Here is a 7,500-nt window from a genome sequence, read left to right on the forward strand (position 1 = left end):
TGTTGTGGGCCCTGATACGCTCCAACCACACATCCACACACGGCCCCCGGCCCCTGATACGCTCCAACTACATTTAGGTGTGGCCCTGATACGCTCCAACCATGTGTAGGTGTGGCCCTGATGCTCTCCAACTACATTTATGTGTGGCCCCTGATGCTCTCCAACTACATTTAGTTGTGGCCCCTGATACGCTCCAACCTCATTTAGGTGTGGCCCCTGATACGCTTCAACCTCATATAGGTGTGGCGTCTGATACGCTCCAACACTGTGTAGGTGTGGCCCCTGATATGCTCCAACCACGTGTAGGTGTGGCCCCTGATACGCTCCAACACTGTGTAGGTTTGGCCCTAATTGTGTGCTGTCACACTGTTTAATTAGCGTGTTTCCATGAAGCTTCGCTGGGTGTTCTTTAGGAAGCCTTCCCCCTCCCTTATGATGGGGCCACACCCATTGTCCCAAGACACTGATGACATTAACAAGCCATTGGCAGGTTGTTTCCAGCTGGGTGTGGTGTGTGTATGTGTGTGTGTCTGTTTCTGTGTGTGTGTGTTTGTGTGTGTGGGCTAGCTAACTCAAAAGTTGAGTGCCATGATGTCTGGTTGTAAAATCTGCCCGCTCATGTCTAGATGGACCACAAATGTTTGTGTGTCAGTGTGTGACACTATACTCTGTCTGCAGGTTTACCGAGGCCTTTATACATTTGCTCTAATGGTCGGTCGCTCTAATGGATGTATTATTGTAAAATATATTCATCATATGACAAGGCGGATGGAGTTCCTCTTGGTTTGATTTGTGCTGTTATATTGGCTGTCTGGATGAGCTGCTTTCTTTGTGTTTCCAAATCGTTGTCCTTTGTGTGTCTGTTGTGTGTCTGTGTGGCTGTGTGTCTCCACACACAGCTATTCTCCAGGGACACACATTTCATTTAGCTTTCATGGCAGTGATTAAAAATGGAGGAACTTTTGGAGCAGTGAGAAACAGACTGATAACTGATATGGAAAGAAGAAAGGCACAGACAAGGTGCTTAAGAAGTTGCCGAAGAGTTCCCATGATGATCATTCACCTGCAGTGTTCTCTCATTGGAAGTGACAGCAACAATGCAGTACTAAGCTGAATATATTCATGTCACATGCTAATAGCTAATAGTTAATGGATAATAGCTAATTAGGAGGTGTTTCAAGATGGGTGCTTAGATTATGCAAATTATCTGACATTAAATGTTAATCTTCATGCTATTTTCGTTTACTATATTATCTTCATGCGTTCTACAATGAATGTAACCCATATATTATTATACATGAATGACTGCCTTCGAATGTGATAATACTAATAAACCTTATGCATGGTAACACACCCACAATCACACACACGCACACACGCACACACACGCACACACACACACACACACGCACACACATTCACACACACACACACACACACACACACACACACACACACACACACACACACACACACACACACACACACACACACACGCACACACGCACACACGCACACACGCACACACACACACGCACACGCACACACACACACACAAACACACACACACACACAAACAAACTCACACACACACAAACACACTCACACACATATTTGTATATACATACATATTAATATTTCTATTTGTGTGCGATGAGGAATGAGACACCAGGGGTCACATTTCTCTCCTCCTCTGCGTGGACGCTCAATTAAGAGAGTGTCGAGTGTTGGTGGGCCCAATATGGCCGCCCCCAGGCCCCCTGTGACTGAGAGTAATCAATCAGAGACGTGTTGTTGTGACTCAGAGCACAGGCCTGCCCCTCTCGCTTCCTCTCTACCCTCCTGCTCTCCTGAAGCCCCTTCTTCTTTTATCTGTTTCCATCGGGTAATTGGAGAGAGGATCTGCCCCCCCTGCTCCATTCTTTCTGTCTGTTGCTTTCTGCTCTATTATTTATTTCTGGTTCTTTCTGCTCCATTGTTTCTGTCTGTTTCTTTCTGCTCCATTCTTTCTGACTGATATAACTGATGTTCAGCACATTCCTTTATTAGCTAGAAACACACACAGACACACATGCACGCGTGAACACACACACGCAAACACAAACACAACGACACCGACACCGACACATACACAAACACACATACACATGCATGCATGCAGACACACACATACACACACACACAATGTACAAAGCAAAATATGTGTCTGTATCAGGTCCCACAGCTGCTGTTAACCCATGACCCCATGTCTCTGTACAGTAGCGCCCAGCAGGTCTGCTGTCTCAGACATAACCACGCATTACATCATGTTTAACGTCTAGTCTGAACGGGGAAACTACTATTAATGATGCATATAGCTCTCTCTCTTTCTCCGCCTCTCTCGTTCTCGTTCTCTCTCTCTCTCTCTCCCCCCCTCTCTCTCTCTCTCTTTGGGACGTCTCCATGCTGTTTATTTCTCTCATAGTTGGCTGATCTCCTCTTTCCCCATTGCAAAACGTGACATGTTTCTCTCGCCCTCCTTCCCTCGCTCATCTCCTCCCCTCTCTCTCTCCTCTCTCTCTTTTTTTCTCTCTCTCTCTCTCTCTCTCTCTCTCTCTCTCTCTCTCTCTCTCTCTCTCTCTCTCTCTCTCTCTCTCTCTCTCTCTCTTCTCTCTTTCTCTCCCTCTCATCCCTCTTACTCTGCTTTTTTCACCCTCAGTTACACCCCGTATGGACGCTCCCCTCCCACACCCCGTTCCCCCTTCCCTTTAATGGCGCACACATGTCGGGCCGACCAGAGACACACAGTGGAGCCCTAGTCCCAGGGTCTCTTCTCTGACAGCAGGCAGAGGATCCCCCTCTTCACTCCTCATTGCCTTCGGATACGTGTTGACTTAAGCTGAATGTTTGTTCAAATTATTTGAAATGATAAATAGCGTGAATCGCAAAATATTGTCATGCTACTCTCTTCCGCTGAAACGATTTTTTGTGTGTGAGTGCTGACCAGTGACTCTTGACTCTTACTTCTGTGCAAAAATATAATTTATGAAAATGTTTATTCAGTGAACTAATGAATCAAAACAGGATATATAATTTATGACATTATAGGATACACTTTTCCATGACACAAAACATATCTGTTTTTGGCAAGGAATACTGTAGACTAGGTCACAGGTACACGGGTAGAAGATAGATGGATGGACAACGGAGCAATAAATGATAGCGTTCGCAAATGTCTCTGGCTGGATCTTCCTGTCTTCAGGGTTCAGCAGTTAGCTGGCCCCGGCCGTTATATCCCTGGCTGTCAATCTCACAGGGGGGTTGCCAGCCAGCAGACATCAATCTTCGGCTGAGGTCATCCTTGAGGGTTTGATTGACAGGGGAGGATCAGGAGATGCTGAGTTGTGATTGGCCTTAGCCTCTCACCCGACCAACGATCCAACTCCCCTTCAGCACATTCCAACCACTGTCCGCGGCTGGTTTGGACTTGAAAGCCCAATTTCTTTTTGCTTTTGTCAGTGCTTAGTTCAAATTCTTAATAGTTTGCAGACAGTGAAGGGGAAGCACCTGGTTCTAGAATAGTTTTTCTGCCTCCATGTATTTTGCCATTTGGCGGATGGCTTTAGTCCAAAGAGTCTTACCCTACGAGAGCGCACAGTCTTAGCATGGGTTGGCCCAGGAGCAGTCAGTGCTCGGACCCTGGCAGGTACGTGTCTCTCATACTTTAGATTGGTGACTTCATGGCCTTTATAAGAACAAAACATGCTTTATAACATCAGGAAACAAGCTCAACATGGGTTAATCCCAGACCATAACCTGTACGCACAGGGTTAATCCTAATACACAACCTGTATGCACCATCAAGCAAGACGAGTGACAGCTTCCAAAAAGGAGGCAGATTGATAATGTAAGTGGGAACCACGTTAGCAATAGTTTGTATTGATAATGTGGTTCACTTTCTTTATCAAAACTGCCTCTTCTACTTTGTTCATCTCTTATTCAGGGAGTCCTCACACTAATACTAGACTATCCTACAGTAGGGTTGATTCCTACCTAAACGTGTCTGCTGCTTAAGCACCTGGCTCCCCTGTAGCTGAACTACTCTTCTATCCTCCACACATCCCTGTGGTCCTGCTGCCAGCCACTGCAAACCAACGCCCTGCTCTCTGCCCACCAGTTTCTCTCAACCGACGGCTCCCAGGGGCCCGCAGGGAGCTTCATACCGAACACACAACAACCCACACATTTATCTTATTCTCCTCAGACAATAGGCATCAAGTTCAAATTTTGATTTAGTTTTTGAACACCGGGAGTCTAGAAATAGCACTAGCTAAAAGTCACACTGTATTTATCCGTTTCTTTGACCTAGGAGGATTTTGCCGCTCCTAACGTTTTTAAATCGTTACCCCTAGCAAGAAGACTCTCTACGATTCATAAATATCTGAGTCAGGGATGTGCTGGTAGAAACCTAAGTTGTGATATCACTAATGTATCCATATAGTCTTAGCACAATACGCAGTGAAGTGAATCTCAATCACAACATTTGTTTTTCGGAGCAGTGAAACGAGATAGAAAGGTGTTGCTAGCAAAGGTATTGAAAATCAGCTTGGCATTAAATATCAAAAAATTGAAAATGTAAACCATATGGAATATGAAATACATTGTGAAAGATATTTAATTAAGGGTTTATGAGATACACTTTGCAGACATATGATCACATGGTGACGACTACCAGCCAAGTGGGGGTCAAGTTGTAGATGATTATAGAGATGCAGCGTCTCTACCTGGCAACACTAAGCCTGTCTCAATCTATATGGGACTCATTTAAACCTGACTCCCTACTTACCGTGTGTGTTGTGTGTGGTTTGGTGCGCGCGTGTCTGTGTATGTAAGGGTATGGGGGGTTGCTTAGGTGCGTGTTTTCGACTCTGTGTGTGTGGCTGTTGTGTTGTGTATGTCGTGTTGCGTTTCTGCAAGTGGGTCTGGTTTGTTTAAATGTGTGTATTAGTGTGTTGGGTGTTAAGCCTGTGTACTTAGACCACATTTGTGGTGTTTGTGTGTGGTGTGTGTGTTCATTCAGAGTGCTTAAACTCTTGCATTAGTAAAGTTGTTCTGTATTTTCTCCAGCAGCGGGTCAGTAAACATAATATCCTCTCCGAGGACTAAAGGCCTGCGTCCCGGATCAGTTTCAGTCTCTTACTAGCGGAGGCTCCAGATGCTACTTAGATCCACTGGAGCTAGCGTTGTGTTAACAGGATTCAGCTTCGTCTCAGCTCTTAGCTCTTTGCTCTTAGCACCAGCGCTCTGGTCTTCATTAGCCATGTTAGCCGCCGGCGTCCAGGGATTCCAGAGATGTGTCGGAGTGTCTTACCTATTGTGACCTTTCAGTGTCTTTTTACCGCTGTACGAGGTACGTTTCCAACCGCTTGTCTCTTGAAAAGGTACATCTGAGTGTGTTTGGCTTTATCAAGCAAGCTAAACAATAACTGTTTAAGCTAAACAGTACCTGTTTAGCTTGTTTCCTGATTTTATAAAGCTTGTTTTGTTCCTATAAAGGCCATGAAGAAATGTCTGGGGCTTGTTTTCATGGTGGATAAAGAAGAGAGAAAATGGCAAATTCTCTTTTAAAAAGGAAACACAAACAAATAGAATATTGTGAAGTGGATGAAGTATCTCATATTTGTCTCCACCTCTATGTGTTACTCCCCCTCTCATCCTCCCTCTATGGGGAGTGGGTGGGGGGTGAGTGGGATTCAGCTGTCCCACTTTAGTGGGAACAAGGTTCAGAATTTTAAAGCGTTGCTTTTACCTTGAGGTGCAGCAGTCATGTATTGCGGTTATCTAGCCCGGTGCTTCTGACAGAGAGTCTGACCTGAGAGGGTCAGCCCCCCACTGGGGTAGAACCACCTAATGGATGCATGCGCTTGTCCACAAGTTAATGTGCAGGAGACAGTTCAGGATAATTGTTTGGCTTAGAGACGTAGATATGAAGTGTATAATGTGTACTCTGTATTGTGTTTGTGCGTATGTGTATGTGTGTGTGTGTGTGTGTGTGTGTGTGTGTGTGTGTGTGTGTGTGTGTGTGTGTGTGTGTGTGTGTGTGTGTGTGTGTGTGTGTGTGTGTGTGTGTGTGTGTGTGTGTGTGTGTGTGTGTGTGTCAATGTGCGTGTAAAACCACCTCTTAGGTTACACACAGGTCAGGAGTGACACATGTTGCTTGGAAACCCAGAGGGAGTTCTAGTTCTTTTTTTATTATTATATCACAGTTAAGAGGTATTGTTTGGCCATGAACGTAATCTAAAGCCTCCATAATAAATAATAACATTCGTAATAAAACATAGTGCCAGATACACTCCAGCAGCTAGAACATTTTCTTTTTCACCACAGGCTGATGTATATTGATTTATTGATTTCGTTATTTAGTGACTGCACCCACTGAAAAATGGGGGCTCAGTGGTGACTTTGGAATGGCTTGAGCTAGGCCTGCGTCGTTTGTAAGGTGGAGGTGTAGTTTGGCTTGGCAGGATGTTGCTACACTTCCTCTTGTCCCTGAGTTCTGGTTGCAAGTCGCTCTGAAAGCGGTTTGGCACTTATGGTGACTTATGGTCCGTTTGGTCAGTTCCCTATCGTTTTCAAGACAATGTTTCTCTGAGATGCCGAGTGATACGCAATTATGCAAAGGAATAAGACGTCGTTGTCTTTGTATAAAGTTTGTATATATTGTAGATTCCAAAGCCCAATATATATATATATATATTAGAGCTGTCAAGCGATTAAAATATTTAATCGTGATTAATTAATGTCATAGTTAACTCACGATTAATCGCAATTAATCGCAAATTATTTTTCTATGCTAAATATCCCTTGATTTTTTCACCCATAATTTTTCTCACTTTAATTCTCTTATCAACATGGTGAAGTGCATCGGCTTGCCTTGTGCAAATGATTTTTTATTGATAACAACATTGGCATATACTGATCAAAACGGAGCCTATAGTGCAATTAAATGACTTCTTTGAACAAATGTCATTTGAACATAGCAGTCAGGCTACTGCTTCTTTGTTTTGAGCCAAAGAAAAAAATAAATAAAATAAATCTTTTTTTTTTTTTTCACACACACACACACACACACACACACACACACACACACACACACACACACACACACACACACACACACACACACACACACACACACACACACACACACACACAGAAAGACAGACAGAATGTCAGACACACAGAGACTCACTCACTCACACACACACACGCACAAAAAAGATTGAAAAATTGACTAGGAAGACATAATGATTATGTTTATATTCAGTGTCAACAGTTGTACCGTTGTCTATGTTTTTATGTCACATATATAAATACATATACCTTGTAATTTCTATTTGTGTGTATGGTATGTGCCAATTATTTGCGAGTGTGTCATGTGAGGTTATGTCAGCATGTAGAATCTGACTGTCATCGTGGCCTTATATTTGTTTGTGTGTGCGTGTTTGCATGCATGTGTGT

At 43.9% G+C, this 7,500-nt stretch overlaps 1 protein-coding gene across 2 annotated transcripts in view; it reads left to right on the forward strand.

The window, feature by feature from the left end:
* The window catches only part of LOC130388567 (protein inscuteable homolog), a 67,786-nt gene that overhangs the window by 17,970 nt on the left and 42,316 nt on the right, over positions 1 to 7,500 (forward strand). The window lies entirely within an intron of this gene.

This window comes from Gadus chalcogrammus, chromosome 9 (assembly GCF_026213295.1).
Source record: "Gadus chalcogrammus isolate NIFS_2021 chromosome 9, NIFS_Gcha_1.0, whole genome shotgun sequence".
NCBI classification, from domain to species: Eukaryota; Metazoa; Chordata; class Actinopteri; order Gadiformes; family Gadidae; genus Gadus; species Gadus chalcogrammus.